General features: G+C 40.3%; 1 long non-coding RNA gene across 3 annotated transcripts in view; it reads right to left on the bottom strand.

Moving 5' to 3' along the window:
- The window catches only part of LOC310908058, a 58926-nt gene that overhangs the window by 21011 nt on the left and 19787 nt on the right, over positions 1-18128 (bottom strand). Inside the window, exon 1 of one of the 3 annotated variants that reach the window (XR_014589773.1) lies at positions 12660-12736. The exons of the other annotated variants lie outside the window; for them this stretch is intronic. This is a non-coding gene — a long non-coding RNA (uncharacterized lncRNA). Of the gene's footprint in view, positions 1-12659; positions 12737-18128 lie in introns of those variants that run through there. 3 annotated transcript variants of the gene reach the window in all.

Genomic DNA, 18128 nt, shown 5'->3' with positions numbered 1-18128 from the left:
AAACTATAATCTCAGTTTCCCTTTGATGCAGCTTTCTGGACATATGTAAATCATGGGAGTTTTCTTGCTTGTCAGTTCCAAGTTCAGACTGTCTTAGAATTTCAAAATTTTTATTAGAGAATTGTATCATCCTATTGCATCCCTCCCAAGCTTAGTCTTCATTTCCCTTTTCCCCCCCTTCTTCCCCAAATAAACAAAAATGAATAGTTAATTTTGCTATTCATGAAGAGGATGAATTCCAGAGTTATATGATATAGCAGGTAAACAGAAAAACTATCCTTCTTCTTGTGCAAGCCATACATACATTATGCTAAATTTGGTGTAGAGAAAGAAAACCTCACAAGTTCTTGGCAACCTAATTCCATCACTGCTTGCAGATGAAATGAGATGAGTGGTGGTGGAAGGCTGAGAAGAGGAGGGGGTTTTAAATTACATACACTTGGTAATTCATTGCAGAAATTAAGCCTAATAGATACAGCTGCTTCATGGTTGTGATGATGTTTCACATGGCCAGCACTGCCCTTTTGACAGCAGGTGGGATTTTGGATAAACAGCACCAGGAAGCAGCTAGCAAAAGACAAAAGTAACACTCTTGGAGAAACTATGTTGGAATTTGATCAACATGCTTTCTAGACAGCTCAGCTCCTAAGAGAAACACAGATTATTTCAGTTCAAAAGCAATATCCAACTAGGGAAAAATCCCAAAGATAAAAAACTACATGGCAGTAATGCTTGGTTAAAAGGGCTTGAGCTACTCTAATACTTGTGTGATACGTATCAGGCACTGCTTCAGCTTTAGCACCTGAATTTGAAGACCTAGTGTTAGACTTTAGCCTGAAAAAGAATGAAAGAAAGGAAAAGAGGGGTATCCCACAGAAATACTGTTTCTAATGTGAGCTCTTCCTGAGAGCACTCTAACCTGGGTCCTGCCATCCCTCTCACCATTGTGTGCTGCAGAGGGTCAGCAGTGCAAGTGTGCAAGGGCAAAATTCAGCTGCTGTGAGAAGCACTCCTGGATGGGTGCAGCTCTAAGACCTGTTTTTCAATCTGCAGGGTTACTTACAGTGCATGCCTGTTCCTATGGGATTCAGAAGTTTGGGACCCAGACATTTATTTTAAAGGTTGCCTGCAGAGAGAGGCAGGATGCAGAAAAACAGACAGTAGCTTCATTGTGCAGGTGCAGCATGATTATCCATCTCCAAAGAAAGGCTCTGCAGAAAACAGGGCTTTCTCAGAGTAGTTTCATATTTCTGGATGAGTTTCCACTGAAATTATCCCCAGCACAAAGCTCACTGTCTTCTGTTCTGAGCCACACACATGCATACAGAACCACATACAGATAATATAACTATTTTAAAAGAGGCTAAAAATAAAGAGAGCAAAAAAGTCCTCTTTCGAATGAATGGGAGAGAGAAAACCATATCTAGCAGATGACAATTCCACCAGTTAATGCACTTCTGGAAGACATTCAACCCTGTGATGTGCAGCATGTAAGAACCAAAACAAAACTTACATAACATTGCATTACATTGACATAGTTTTCTAGGTAGAGACACTGGCTGGAATTCATATAAACATATCCATGGAAAAATAATATCTCATCCACATGTACAAGATTTACCAAATAAGAAGAAGTATCACAGCACTTGGCAATTATCATAACATGCACTTCATAAAGTGTATCTATGAAAAACAATATCCAATGTTTCCAAATAGGAAATAGCTAATATGGGTAAAAGTGGGTTTTATTCAACTGTCTCCTGCCTTGCAAGGAAGCAATCTTATTCCATGGATACTACACAACACACCCCACACAAGTCTAGGCTTGGTAGCACTCCATATTTTGATTTTGATGCAACACTAGGACATATTTCACATTGTCATAATTCTTACTTTGTTCCATGTAAAGCTATTTCGGAAGCATTTAAATCTCAACCTCCCAAACAGAAACTTTAATTAACATTTCAGCTATGAAGACTATTTTTAAAAGAGTTATGGTGCAGCTCTCATCCTGCTAAGCAAAAATTTAAAACATTGAAACTGCATGTTAAACATTACAAAACAGAAAGTGAGGGTCACCAGCAGCTTCAACTGTAAGCATGTGTACATTTTTTTGTTTTTGATAAGTAAGAACTAAGCAAAACCTAACCACAAAATTTGTCAGCAAACTTGTATAGTTGCACAACACCTTGGAAAATGACATAAATAAACCCAGCCTTTGCTAAGAATTTAGAAGCATTGCTTCCATTATATTTCAGGGTCAGTATACTTTCTCGAAAGAGTTCTGAATCAGATCTTAGTGACTTCAACATAAACCCTTGATAAAGAGTTGAGCAGAGCATTCTTCTCTTCTTTCCATATTTTTCCTCATGTGGTGAAACAAAAGGCATGAAATTATTCTGGACACCCTGACTGAAATAGATGAAGGAAGGAAGGAGTGCCTGATATTACAATACAGTCAATGTAAAATAAATTTTATTTCCCCAGCCTTTGATTGCCCCTATTCAATCCAGATGCCTATGCTTCTTCTGGGCACTTTGCTACCACAGTAATCTGCTCAAAGACTTCTTTCAAGCTGTGTCTATACTGTGGGAACCAGCAGTGTTTTGTAAATCTCAGGTGTAGACATATCTGACATGTCTTGTCTTGACCTGGGGTGTATCAAGACCCAGGGCCACATGTTGGCATCCAGCTTACAAGGAAGGAAAAGTGCACAAATTGCTTTCTCTTCATTTTTCATCCTGCTATGAGAAGAGAATGCAGGCAGAGTGGGAGGGCATCACAATGTGGTCCAGCAGGTGCTCCCATTTAGACCTTGTAAGAAACCATACAAGGAAACAAATAATAAATTAATCCTTAATAGTGGTGCTTAGCCATGATTTTGCACATCTTTAAAGGACTAATCACTCTACAAAGTTACAGACAAAAAGACAACTAAATTTCTGTCCACGTGACCTTTTTTTGAGGGCACATAGTGATAGGACAAGAGGGAATGGCTTTAAACTGAAAGAGGATATGTTTGGACTGGATAGTAAGAAGAAATCCTTTACAGTAAGGGTGGTGAGGCACTGGAACATGCTGCACAGAGGAGTTGTGGATGCTCATCCCTGGAAGTGTTCTAGGCCAGGTTGGACAGGGCTCTGAGCAACCCAGTCTAATGGAAGGTATCCCTGCCCACGGCAGTGGGGTTGGAACTAGATGATCTATCCCTTCCAACACAAAGTATTCTATGATTCTGACATCTTTATTAGCAATTAAATAATTTCTAAGTTGCTAATTACCAAAAAAATCAAAAGAGACACACAAATCCAGTTACGTAAAATGAGACAGCAGAAATCACAACTTCAACAGTTGCAACATCAGGCTGAGCAACTATTAGAAACAATGGCATGATGGTGGTTCTGGGACAACAGCTTTAGTGTCTGGACCAGCAACAAGACTGCACCAGGAGGAATCATGCAGACACATTGATTTTGGAAATCACCGAGACTTATCACAGCAAAATATTATTAGAACTGCATGATCATAAATGAAGTTTTCATAAGCATTTAGTCAATTACATTCTATCTAATTCTTAAAATTGGTTAGATGACAACCAAAGATACTATCCTTCTTTCAAGACATGAAAGATGAAGTGGTAAGTGTGCCACCAAGCACTGTTTTTCTTTGTCAAATCGGGAGCACACTCCACAGAAAAGGAGCGTGTGTGCTTCACTTTCAGAGAAATATCTTGATGCATCTTAAGCTGTAAAGGAAGAAATAAGTTCTTTACATATGTCTGAAGTAGGAAAAAAAAAAGATCAGAACTCCCTAAACATACTGGACAATCTGTCCAAAGCTCTGCAAAAATCAAATATTTTAGGAATAGAAGGCCCTTCGCTTCAAAATGGCAATTAAATTATTTCAGTGAAGCCACTAGAACTAACTGTGGGAGGAAAAGCTTACAAAACATTTACAGCTGGAGATGCCTGAGATGCCTGAGATGACAAGTTCCCAAGAAAATCCAAAAAGGGCTGCAAAGCCAGCTCCTCAAATTTGCTAATGTTATGCTAGCAGCACTTCTATTATTACATAATGGATTTTACAGGTATTCAACCATTATATTTCAGAAAGAATCAGAACTATTTACTGTCTTATGAAAGTTCCAGATGTGGAAGAAGGTTAATTAAACAACAGTTTTCAGCTCTATAGCTCTGATTTCAGTCATGACTGACTAATTACCCAGCTTTATCAATTGAAAGGCAACTGTTATCTTACAGAAATTTATTGAAACCATTTTTAAAATATTTTCATTTGCTCAGCCAATCTAAATATCAGAATTTTTATTTCCAGAATCACAGAAGTTGATTTAAATTATTTTCCTGGAACTGAAAATCAACACTATGTGCAAGCAGGGTTTAAACATGGTTTAATGTCAGAGCAAGAATTACACCACAAACAGCAAAAGGCTCTTGTAACACTACAGCCAAGCCAGTTATGTATTGTTTCTTTCCAAGATCTCCATTGTTCAGAACCTTTTCAGATTTGCAAGACATTGCTGTTTGACATATTTCAAAAACAGTGTTATAATGCATAGCTCTTCAATATGATTAAATTTTTCCTTTTTTAATTAAGAAAGAGATAGGAATTTCTGCTCTAAATTGTGTGTTTTATCTGGTTATAAGCATAACTCCATCATTTTTGAGGCAGCTAAATATTCCCAAAGACCCTCAGTGACCCTTAACCTGGGTGGATTCCCTTCCCACATAGTCCTTCCTAACTTTTCTTGTTCTGCTCTGAATACGAACATTTTTAAAATAACTTTGACAGGGTTTATATTCAAGAGAAACTTGGTGATTTTCTGCCAAGAAAAACACTAATTACAAAATTCGGTGTAGCTTCTGAAAGGAATGTAACTGTCATTACAATATATCACTCTTTCCCTTTTCCCTTCCCCTCCCCTTCCCTTTCCTCTCTCCTCTGCTCTCCTCTCCCCAAACCACTCCTAATCACACTGTTGCTTTACCTTACTACTGTGATGAACTGTGAAACTCTTTTAGGAATGACTGTCACAAAGCACATCCACACAAATTTTTGTCATGCTATCTACTCCATCCAGATGCAATGCAATCTATTTACACTACATCTGGAAGTGGGTTGGGATTTGGTCAGTTGGTTAGAGCATGGTGCTAATAATGCCATGGCTGTGGGTTCAATCTCTGTATGGGCCATTCACTTAAGAGCTGGACTTGAGGATCCCTGTGCAACCCTTCCAACTCAGAATATTCTGTGACGTTAAAGTGCATGACAATTGACACGAAACTATATCTGTCTTTATTGTTCATGCTAATTGTCTGCTAATATTGTTCCAATTACAGGACTATACTAAAACCAATGAAGTTATATTAAATTACTACCTGTTGCCACATCCTAAAACTTGCATAGTTAAGGTTTATGAGCATCTTTGAGTTCTGAAGCCTCTTCTCACCAAAAAACCTGCAGAATCTTCTCATGGATTTCATACACAGAAAATAGAGGCAGATGGGATGAGCTGAGTAAACATACTGGGCAGGATTCATGAACTAATAGATCCAAAGATACAAAAATGTGAATTAGTTTTCTTCTTTTTATATTAGAGTTGTAGATTTCAGTGTAATACCTCGCAGATAGACAGTCCAATTCTTCCTGGACAGACTTCCTCCACCTGCCCTCTATTTAGGGAAAATACTTATTATCATTCAAAAATAACAGCTGATTTCCTTATCATAATTTCAGGGATAGATAGCAGCTTCTCTGAACAGGACAGAACTACCAAGCATGTTTGATGGTAGGTTTTATTAATCTCAAATCATAGTTATTACTTATCCTGATACAGATTTTTATTTACACACTGACTCTGCTTCTTGCTTACTGTAAATCTTTGGTCCTACTTGTCTGTGCACTTCTTACTGATTCTGCTGGCTCTGACATTTTGGCACTCTGTCCTGCTCCACCTTCTCCCCTGGGTTTCCTTCCTCTCCTCCCTCTAATGATTGCTTTTCCTAAATTCCATTCATTAGAGAGGTCAGGAACAGCATCACAGCCACATGGAAAAGTGTTTACTTCCCATTTTAAGATAATCTCTGTTCCAGATGTTTATAAGCATTACCTGGTTGTGAAATGTCAGTGTGCATTTGCTCTAAAATACGCAACAGAGTGTAAGAGCATTAAATTGCAACAGAGAGAGACAGCAGAAATTGCCATGTTGGTTGTTACAGCTGCTTGCCACACCTATAATTTAGCATTGTCTGACAATTCCCATTCAATGGTGTTTTTTTTAGTTCTGAATACTTTGCCAGATCTCCATCCCCATAGCTTAAATTTTCCATCTGGACATCTGCTTTGAGGCGGTATCAGTCATAATGGAGCAACAATGTGTAAAAATGCATCCAAAGAAAAGTCAACTTTGCCCACATTTTGCTCATGTTAAAGAATGAAGGTAAGCTTTTTCTTTGGGAGCTTTTCTATCCCCACATTTAGAGACAGAAGTTTGAAGCCTAGCAGGGAATAGCCTGGTATAAGAAAACTTTTTCTTGCATACATGGGAGGAGAGGAGACGTGGAGGAGGGTAGTCTGGCACAGGAATATTAAGGATTGAGTTTTGGAGGAGTAAAAAAGGTCAGAGTGGAGAGGAAAAGCTGTCTACCTAAGGCAGAGGAATCAAATGCCTCTAAGATGTGGTCCCCTTCAGAGGAGGCATCTCACAATTCTGCTGTAGCAAACATGACACAGGCAAAAAAAACCTCCCTACACCCTGGGGAGGGTACACAGGAAGGATGGGTGCATGTCCAGTTAAAGTAAAGGCTTCAGATGGCTCACACAGGGTATTCTTATAATTGCCATCTTGGTGTATCTGCTTTGTATTTAAAAATCTCATAAATGAGGCCTTGTACTGTGAAACATTTTCTATTCCTCTTTAAAGCCCTGTGAAGTGGCACAGAACAAACCTGTCACAGAAAAAAATATCCGAGACTGCAGAAAAGAACAAGGAAACCATACAGTTGTTTGCATCACCCTATCTTCATTTCCCCTGAACTACAATGTATTTGTTTTACAATATAGTTTTTCAGGAACTTTCAGTATGTATACTGCAGGAATACATCCCACTGGTTTGCAAAGACCCTGTACATCATTTGATGCATACCAGATCTTACACAGAGATGCCTTCCAGAGATCACTATTGGCTCTTCAGGCTTGCTTCTTTTTCTACAGAAGTTGTAAAGCATGTGGTAAAGTAGATTTATATCTTCCAGAACAGAAAGGATCATTCCACAGCTGAACACTTCCAAGAATAAATGGATTCTATATTTGTCTCTGTCACAGAGTTCCACAAAAGGTACTTCACAGACCTGTGTTCTTTCAGAGATATGTACAGCTCCCTAGTACATGTAAAGAGTGAAGTGCCTGTGTTTAATAAATCCCTTGACTATGCTTGTTTTTCAGCCTGTCTGCTGTCTTGTCCCCAGATACCTCAACTGGAAACCTGAATCTCTGCTACTGAGAACACAAGCCAGCCAGAAGACTCAGAACTGGAGATGGCTGAACTTACATGTCTTGACTCCCAAAAGTGTGGGAAGAAGTCAGAGTCTGCAAATCCTTCAGCCCCACAGCAAGAAAGAGCAGCAACACTGAGATCCAGATACTTCTCCTGAAGAAAGCATTTAAAGATGGGAGAATAAGGAATGCATTTTTCACTTTTATCTACCTAACTGCAAAGTCTTAAGTAGAGACAAAGTACTCCTTGAATTTCCTGCAGCTGAAAACACTCCTTATTTGCTTCTTCTGGTAAACCTGGACAGCCACTGCATGTGAGGCATCCTGTAGCTAAATCACACTTTTTATTTGTCAAGGTCCTAGGTGCATCAAGATTCCCCACTGGTGTTGATGAAACTTACCTGGGTCTTCTCCCACCACCCTGCCTACAGTCTATTTCAACTCAGTTCAGAGTCATCAGTCCCTAAGGTAGAGGTGCCACAGGAGTGCCAGGCTCTAGCCCTGCCTCTTGCCTGGGCTTCAGATCCACACTACAGTCTGGCCTCCAACCCTGTCTCTGGCCTCATCTCCTTTTGTTGCCAGACAGATACCCTGGATGAATCCTGGATCTGGGTTATTACTCCTCCAGTCTGGAGCTGTTGATGGAGCCTGTTACCTGTACCCAGCTATGCCTACCATAGGGTGTCGTTGGAAAGCACCCCATTGGTTAGGACACAGTCTGAACTGGAGTGACTGTCAGCCCTGAGGTCCCTGTCCCACAAAGCAGAATGGTGCTAAGGAGTAATAGACAGCCTACACTTGAGTTCACTTATAACACACTCAGTCTCCAGCTAGGAAATCAGTCAAGCTGTGATAAGAAATCATTCTCCAGAACACCAGGTTAGACAAGCACTGCTTAAGTCCTGCCTCTCCTGGACACAGGGCATATGCCCAATTAAATTCCTGTTTTCTTGTTTTTCTGTTTTATAACTACTGTTCACTTACGAGAGTCAGTGCTGACTAAATCTGTGAGAGCTGGTGTTCCTCATTCATCTCCCACATAACTCCCCTTTTTGAAGACTATCATTAAAACACCTTTTACAAAATGCTTTGGCAGTGCATCAGATCCCTACAACCCCAAGCACCTTTTCCTTTCAGAAACTGTATCTGTGTTGGACACTGACACCTATAAAAAGCACTCTCTTGAGTGCCATCTGTCAATGAGCCTTCAGCAAGGCTATAAAACAAGGGCACTGACAAACACGTGCCAAAACCCAATGTACGTCAGTTTGAGCATCTACAAAAAGTATTCCCTGTGATATAACCAGGGCAGAAATCCTATATGATTCCTCAGCCTCTCTTGCGTCAGCCTCCTATCAGAGTTGGCATTCAGTGTTGGCGCTCCACCTTTTTCCATCCGTCAGCTTTGACAAAGAGAATTTCATCCACCTCTTTGCCAGTTTTAACACCAGAGTCAAGATGCTGAGAGGCCACAATGAGTGCAAACCCTGTGATGTAGTTTGAAATAAGTAGAGAAAATGTTTTCCTGAAAAAATGTATCCAAAGCAGATGTAAGCCTGCTGAACCTAAAGGATGAGTCTACAATAGGACTGGCGATAGGAAAAAGGCCTGATAATTAGGATGCAGGATCCTCAGCCCAGCTCTGCTACTAACTCGCTATTTCTCTCTCTGTTCATTTCTGTCCTTTTGGTCACCTTGGCTTTTCCAAGTTAGAAACTTAGCACTTTCCCTAGATACCTTATTTGACCAATCCTATTACCATTCCCAGCACATTTTACATGGTGAAATCACCTCCAGTGAGGTGGCATATTCCTGTATGATGAGTCCACACCAGGTAAATATGCACAGCTTAGTGGTGATGGCTGGCTCCTGGAAAGGAAGGTGTGCATTCTCAGCAGTAGCAGCAGCAGCAGCAGTTTCTGACTCTGTGCAGGAGGAGGTGTATGGGTGTCTGACAACTGCCAAAATATCTGCTTCCCATCCTCTCGCAGATAAAAAGATGGCAGACTGGATTTTGCTGTGTGTACCACTTCAACATAGCTACAGCACTGCTAGAAGGTTCCAGCTGGGGACACCTGCTGTGGCTGACTGAGCCAACACAAGCCTGAAAACCAGGTCACTGGACTTGTGAGACAAGGGCAAACTCACCTGGCACTAGACCAGGACTGAAGGCACCTCCTGGCCCTGCAGGGTAATGTCCCATGTTCAACTGTGAAGCCCTGAAAAAAACAATGCTCAGGAAGATGCAGCAAGTGTGGGGGGAGCAGGGGAGGCCCAAGGGTAGCCTCCAGTAACCTCAGCAATAGGGCAGTCTGAGCAGAGGTGCTACTGAAATGGCTGCTAGGGACAGCAGGCACTAAAGTGACAGAACTAATCAGCACATTTGACTAATGATCTTGATCATCAAACACATTTCAAAAACTACCATGTGAAGCTCTTAGAAATAACATTCTTACTGAAGATGGTGCCTATTTCTATGTCTCTTCTAACTGCAAAGAATGTTTCACTTTATTTGTATTCTTAACACTGAATGAGCAAATAAGGAGTCATGAAGAGGAACAGCTGCCTCTGCAGAGACATTTATTATCGATACCATTTTCTGCACTGGTTTCGTGAGGAGCCATCACTGGGAAAAGACACAAATTCCTAGGCTGGCACTTGCAGGTCCCAAGACCTTTCCTCTAGTTAAACTAATAATGTTAATGAGAGGATGTGATTTACAGTGACACATCTCTGGCCATTATTACATCAGAATTCAGGGTACAGAGAAGGGGTGAAGATAAGTAAAGAAAACATTCTAATCTGAGATTTTAAGCTATGTGGTATAAAATTAACTATTAAAACCAAAATGGGCAAGTAATTCTAGTACACTCTTCCAGTGTATTATTTTGCTTTATCTCAAAATTTCTGCATCCTAAAGTAGATACTTTAGATATTTGAAGATTTGCAGCTTCTCTTATCTCCTGTTTTAATTAGAGCCTTTAATAATAGCATTAAAATAAAGAGTTGCAAAGAGAAGACAAACAGGGAATTCAACCACTAATCCCAAAATAGAAAAGGGAAAGATATTAGTCTTGTTTCCTGACATGAAAGATCCCAGGAGGAAAGACAGTGGGCTAAAAAAAGAGAAAAGCCTCTTCCCTCTGTGACATTTTTCAGATTTTTTTTCCATTTTTTTCAGACCAAAATATTGTCAAAATCAAATCCTTCTCCCCAACACTTTTGCATTAAAATAGCATTTTCTAGTGGAACACTTCTGTCAAAATGTCATGACCAACTCTATTCAGCAACTTCTGTTGCCGTGGAGATCTTATCATGGTTACAAATACAGCATTAGAAATAATATTTTCTCAGCCAAGCTGTTCTTTATTCAGAAAAGGAGCTTCTCAAATCCTTGCTCCCAAGAGCATTCACCTGCAAGGAGGGAGGGGTAGGACAGCTTGAAGTGGAGATTGCAACACTTTTCAGGAAAGTTGAATCATTTTGAGATATACCTAGCCTACTTAAAACAGTTATTCCTAGCTTTATTTGTTTTAATTTATCTTCCTCCCTAAATAAACATATCTGGGAATCTCTAGGCTCTGAGTAAATGTTTGATAATGTTTTCCTCTAAGTGTAACAAGTCAAACTCTCCATGACTACATCTGCCTTTTAAGCTACACGTTCTTTTTCCCCTGGAAAGAAAAAAAAAATCAATCCTGTTTTTATGCTTTCAGTTTATATTGCCTCTATCTCTGTCTATTTTTAGGGATCAGGGAATGGTAGGCAGCAGATAGCTGTTGATACCAGGCAGTGCTGAGTGAGAACCAGGCTCCAAGGATAGTAATTTAACTGTATTTGTTAGTAGTGCTTCCACTTTGAACCTTTGAAGTATAGATCACACCCATCTAGACATGGATAATTTAAGTTTCTCAGACAATGACGTGGTTTTGCCTGTGTTTGTACACTCAAGTAACAGTCACTGGCTACATCACCCCTGACCTGATAAAACCAATGAAGTAGGGTAAAGCAGTATCCTTTATATCCCTTAGAGGAGTTACTCTGGGACATGTCCGTAGTATGAGACAGACCCACATTCTGCTTTCATTCATTAATAAGAAGGCTGCCTTTTTGAATCCAGACATCCCTCACTCCATATCTTCACTGACAGCGTAGTTTTCATGAAGCTCCCTGATTAGCAGCTCTAAAACCAGATCCTCTCTGTTATTTCACGCTTTTAGAGGGGCAACACGTTGCAACATGGGAGCGGACCTTCACAGAGGACAGCAGGCAGCAGCAGGGTCAAACATGGAAGGCTCTTTTATTATCTGACTCCAATAGCTTATATACATTTTGTACAGAGGGCCAAGATTGGCCCAAAGACGTTACAACCTCCTGACTCTATTGGTCAATATAACCATCAGTCAAGTTCTCTCTCAGAGAACAAGAATGCAAAACATACAGATAAATTCTAAGAATACAATATTGTTTACATGAAGCAGCGTGAGAAGCTGCTGCAAAGACTCAAACACTTGAAACCAAGAAATGCAAAGACAACACCTCTACACCTATCAGGGAAACGTCCTCAGTATTCCTTGCTCTAAATGCACCCAGTCACATTTTTTCTGGTCTACAAACATTCAACAATATGGTGAACTCTCCTCTAAGGCAACAGAAAATAGACCCAGAAGTATCACAGCCATGGGACATTAGGCACTCATCCAGTATAAATTCACTCTGCTGGTTCAAAGGCAATTATTGCAAAATCCAAATTTTGTTGTATTAATTTTGACCTGGCAGATTTTATTCCAGATCAAGTACTGCCCATCTTTGCATGGCCCCTCTAAAGTGTGACTAAACACACAAAGCCAATATCCACACCAGAATGCATTCAACAGAAATGGGATCATGCGTCCACCTATCATCTGGCTCAGGTTTGTTACCCCTGTGTGATCCAGGAAGGGCTATATTGGGCAGGAACAGTCATGGTACCAAGGTTGGGGGGAATTCACAATCCACACAGAAGTGAAAGATTCTCCCCTGGATTGTGGGATTATGATTGGGTCTGTAGAAACTCCTGTTTAAGCCAGAATCACCTTTGGTTTGCTCTCCTCATAAGAGTGTAGGAAAAGGCCCACACCCCTGCAATGCAGGCTAACTGGTTTTACCTTGAAAGTTTGGCACCAGTCCTCTGAAGTAGGGCAGTTTCCTCATCCTAATGAGAGGTGGACTGGAACACTCCTTGGTGACAGTATCTGAACTCTTCAGAGCAGAATATTTACAATGATTAACAGAGTCTGTCATTCCACCTGCAAAGCTATTGATGATAGGTTTATCACTTCTCAAACATGTCTCTAGGTTGGAGAATTTTTAGCCATTTGTGGTTTTACAACTTCTCAACCTTTGGCCATGCTATGCTTAAGCAATTCAATAAAAATTACTGTTTCAGCAACACCTGAAGATAGGAACTAGGGAATAACCAGCATGTTTTCAATACCTTAGTGGTCAATAGTGGAATAAAAAACTCTAATCTGCTCACAGTGTGAACCTAGAATGCTCTTAGGGTGGTCTTATTGAAAAAAAGATGGTTCAAGAGTAATAGTGCAGGGTGCCTTTTATGTAAACCCAAGGAGGCAGCAAGGAAGCAAGAAATGGGCTCTGCTCTTGCTAGGGAAGATGGGAAACTTGAAACTATAGTTCCACAGTAACCAATTTTCAGCAAAAATATCCCATGCTAGAGTTCCATCTTCATCTCCCATTGAAGGCCAAGCAGGTCCTTCACAACTTTATTGTGAAACAGCACACCTGTACCAGCACTCCTGAAACCCTACTGTAAACTCCAAAAAAAGAGCCAGTTGGAGTTAAAAACAAAAGCAAAGGTTAATTTTCACAATGGATTAGTTCCTTGATCTGGCTCATGACTTCTGCATTGGCTGCCTGAGGGGCTAGGTCCTTGCAGTGCGGGGGAAGGAAAGAGTACATGGAGGCAAGGAGAAGGAATCAGAAAACCCTGTTATCTGTCACTGCCACAAAATGCCTCAGACTGTGGAACCACAGCCTAAGGTCCCAGTCTCTAGGAAGTCTAAGCTCTTGAAAAGAAATCTAACCAACACCTAAGAAAATAAATCAGGCCACCTTGTGCTGATAGGTCAAACTGCACACTATTTTGCAGGACTGTCTGGGAAAGAATCCTTCAATTTATAATTATTTCAGCAACTGTCTCTTGACTTAGACTCTTCCTTTGTAAAACAAACAAAAAAACCCAAAACTTCTCTCTCTTCTATGTTACCAATGCTTACAATGACATGGGAAATGCCAAGTAAAATGCTATGAGAAATCAACAGATACCTCAGGAGGAGTTTGGACACAAAGAAAAGTGGACCATAAAAATCCCTAAGTTTGTTTCAAGGAGCAACAATAACAAAAACTCATAAAGCAACTAGTTGTTTTAGGAAAGCAGCAAAGTGATTGACATGCTCTTCAATCTCATCTAGAAAATCCAAGAAAAACAAATAGGTAAAGTGCATGTAAAACTCTTCCTTAAGTCACCAAACTACTGGGCAGTAGTTTATCATCATTATCATCATCAATATAGTTGCCTAAAGCTTTCAATTCAGCTGTATGACTACTATAAAAAGCATTGTGAACCGCTGAAACATTGTAACTGCTGTACTCAACAGATGATAACCTCTGATGTGGGAGTTTCTATCCCCAGTGTAGGTCATGTTACTAAGGTCAAGGAAAAGACAAGATTTTTGCCAGCAGATATCTACCACATCTTTATTTAAGAGATAAATCAAACTTCAATTTTATGCATCTGTACTCAAAAAGAGAGCCTATAAAATCCAAGAAATCAATCTTCAGTGTTTCCCAATAAAAGCTATCTGCTTGCTCAGATCTGCTTGTCAGGTTTTGTAGGCAATTTAAAAATAATCAGTGAGATGCAAGTGTAAAAGTGAGAGCTTGTCCTTTTATATGTCTTGTGCATTAAACTCTTTAACATTCTTTTTGGACCTACATTCTGGAGTAGCCTCACCAGTATAGTTTACAAATCTTTAATTCACCTTGTCAATATGATCAGAAGTTCTCTTCTATATTTTGCCACCTACTACCTGTTCAGAGAATGGACAAACCTGGCACAGTTACAATAAACCAGTTCAGGGATGTGAGTTGCATTCATACCTATGCTGAGCATTTCTCTGCTCTCCTGAAAGCTCTCCTATCACTTGTCCTTACCGTGCTTCTGAGATTTGGAAATTCTTGTGTCCACACAAGAATTCAGACCCTTCAGGTGGAGGACTGTGTCATGTGGGCAGCCTAATGTAAAACAGTTCTTGAATTGAGGATGAGGAAGAGACTCCCCAGCAGGGAGTTGTCCCCAGTCATCCACAATCTGTCCATGCTCTAACCTTTGGGCAACACTGGTCATCTAAAAAGAGGATAGATTCTCATTTAGCCTAGGCATACCCCCACAGCCAAAGATAAACCAAGAAAAATAAGTGGGGTTCAGACCTGCTGTGTAATTTGGCACTTAATATATGATATTTTATGTAGCTGCAGACTGAGACACCTGCTTTTCCACAGGTTGCCATGGAGCTACAGGGTCTAACAGCAGGTTGTGAATTCCACCTGGGGAGCCAGGATCCTGCAAGGTAAAAGCCACTTTGACAATGCTCAAGTTCCTAGCAAATTAAACCGTTAGTACCTTACGAGTGACAGAAATAAATAACTTTTACTTTCATCCGGCAGAGCTGCAGTACTTAAATCCACAACTTATTTTTCTGTTAATTGTGTCAAGTAGTTTTTTGCTAACAACAAATCCCTGTGCTCCCTCTGGGCCAGATTTGTCCCCCCTTGATACCAATGCATTTGCAAGTCATATTCTTCACGGTCATAAACTTCCTTAATGATTAAGTTAACAGCATGAAATTCCAACTAGTAGGACTGACAAAACCGGACTTTGGAAAACTACTGTCTTTTTTTTTTTTTCCATGAGGAATAAAGGTGTTATAGACATCATGCCACGTGGAGCTGCTTTCTGTTTCAGTTTGTTCATATTTTCATCCAGTGCTGTGATTTTTTGACAAAATAAATAATTTAAAGACAAAAAAAGTGTCATTCAAAGCAAACTCGGAAGTATTTTGGATAGGAATATGATTTTTTTCTGTGTCTTACCTTCCACTGCTAGATAAAAATAAAATCAAGCTATGCAGTCCAAAATTGAATTATCTTGGAGAAATAAACTAATATGTTGTTGTACATTTGAAAAATAGAGAAAATATTTTAAGATATAACTCTAGAGATGCATGAGATGGAAAACTATTTATTGTATTTTACCCCTTTGATTCTAGAAGAAGACCCAGCAATAAGGAGACCAAACATGCTTACAATACAAGCCTGTGTCAAGCTCTACACCTGCATATGATAAAGACAGCCACATGAAAGGATAAGGGCATCAACTAGCTGATGATAGAGACTTAAGCCTTCTAAATCACATGGCAAAGATAAATCAGAACTATCTGCCACCTACATCAGATGGTGAAGGAGTCAGGAACACAATGCTCTGGATACTAATTAGTGGCATAATGGAGCCAGTATCTCATGTTCTAGTTGTCAAATTCCAATAGTGCCAGTGAGATCAGAGCAGAAGTCACAGCAAGGTCACTGCGATCTGTCAGCAGGACAGCTTCAGCCAAGTACTGCATCCTAATCCCTGTCTGCTGAGAATCTAGTGGAGGAGAGATGCCTGCAGTTAAAATATGCCTACAGCAATATCCTCCAAGGACATCAGGCTGGAAGCAGAGTAGTGCTGTACAAGATCATAAAATGCAGCTGATTTCAACTTAAACAAGCACTTTTTGTTTTGATACATGAATGTGTTGAAATCTGTCTGCTCACAGAAACACCAAGGACATCAGCAGCGTGGCAGGGACACATTTCAATACAAACACCTTCCAATTGTGCATTTCTTCTCCCACTTCCAGAGAGGAAGAGATACCTCTGTATGGAAGGTTGACTTTGACTGTACTCATCCCTTTGGTAGCTCACCATGAAGAGTCAGTAAGTCTACAGTATAGTAGCTTCACAAATGATTTATTCTCGCAGCACCAATTTCCAGGCAGAGAAATAATGTACCAGGACAGCACACGTACTGTGCTGTGCAGTGCAAAACAAAACCCCTTGTCTTAGCTTTTTTATCAATGCCAGAGGTAATTAACCAGAGTTATCCACACGTGGCAGCCCACCCTTCCACAGTATGGCCACACTCTCAAATGTTAACACATCTGTCATGTTTCACACCTGCCCATGCTGTACATAGCTTCAGCAAGCCATGCAGCTGCCAGAGCAAAGATGGTAAGGAATAATTTTTTTCTAATATACTCAGAAAGGCTGAAAAGTAGGACAAAGTCATAAGCTTGGGCTGTGGCACGGGGCACTGGGGTTGCTGCCTTGTATATAGATACAATACTTACATGCATGATACAAAAATAAACAGTCTCCTTTTTTCCATGTGCACTGAAAACCCTTGACGTTAAAAAAGTAGCTGCCTAACTTGGTCAAAGTATGTGTAAATATAATAGAGAGAAGGATCCACTCCTAGGGACTAGAAGACACATTAGTCCCATCTTTGCTCTTTTTTAGGTCCACCAGCTCCTGTTGTTTACTCATTCTGCCATTAATCTTCTGTCTGCTGAGAATTATTCTTAGGGGAACTTATCCTTAGAGAAGTAATTTAGAGTTAAAATTAACTTCTGATTATTCAAAACAGTTGTTGGAGTAAAGGAGGTGGGGTGGTCAATTAGTAGAAGACATAGCAGCAGTGGCCATGCTGTGCCCTTCTCAGACTTCTGCAAGTTTTCATTCAGGTAAGGTTTCACTTTGCAGCTGGCCAGATCTAAAAGCCAGATCTTGCTGCTACAAGGAGTGGGCTGCCTCCTCCACCATTCCTTTCTGTGCACTCCTGTTCCATCTCTTGAGTGGCTTGGCAGCTTGAGCTGCTCTGGCTCACTAAATCCTCAGAAGAATATTTACTTGCTTGTGTTGAATGAGGGGGTTTGTGTGTCCAGTGAGATGAACTGCCCTACCAAGGGCAAGAGGACAGCCAAGGAAGACAAGGGGAGAATTGTGCAGTTGATGACAGGAGGAAGAGTAGAAAGAGGGGAGAGAGGAAGAAAGGAAACTGGCTTTTGCATGTGATGGTGACCTTTAGATCTGCTGTACTGTACTATGATATCTGACTCTTACATATTAAAATCAAAGGGAAAAAAAAAAAAGCAATTTAAAATGTGTGAGGTTCCATTTGTACCACTGAAATCTTTCTCTTGAACCTTGAACTGAAGGAGCCAAGTGACAGGACACAGACAGCAAACTATTGAGGGTCACAAGAGATGCTATTCTTACAATAGAATCATTGTCCAGATGTCTAAGCAAGTGAAAAATTCTGTCTTGTTCCTCTCCAGAAAGAAATTAAGTCACCTAGGCAATACCCTGATATGTGAGGACCTACAGGCTGTGCAAATAGGCAAGTGATTTAAACACATAGGGAAGCATGCAGGCGCCTGGCAATTTAGATTTGATCAAGAAGTGGACACAGTGTTTTACATCTGTATATAAATGCTTCCTATTTTGAAAAGACC

This window comes from Zosterops lateralis (genome assembly GCF_965231275.1).
Source record: "Zosterops lateralis genome assembly, chromosome: 4".
NCBI classification, from domain to species: Eukaryota; Metazoa; Chordata; class Aves; order Passeriformes; family Zosteropidae; genus Zosterops; species Zosterops lateralis.
The sequence above is the reverse complement of the archived record's forward strand: the minus strand, read 5'-3'. Positions and strand labels throughout refer to the sequence as shown.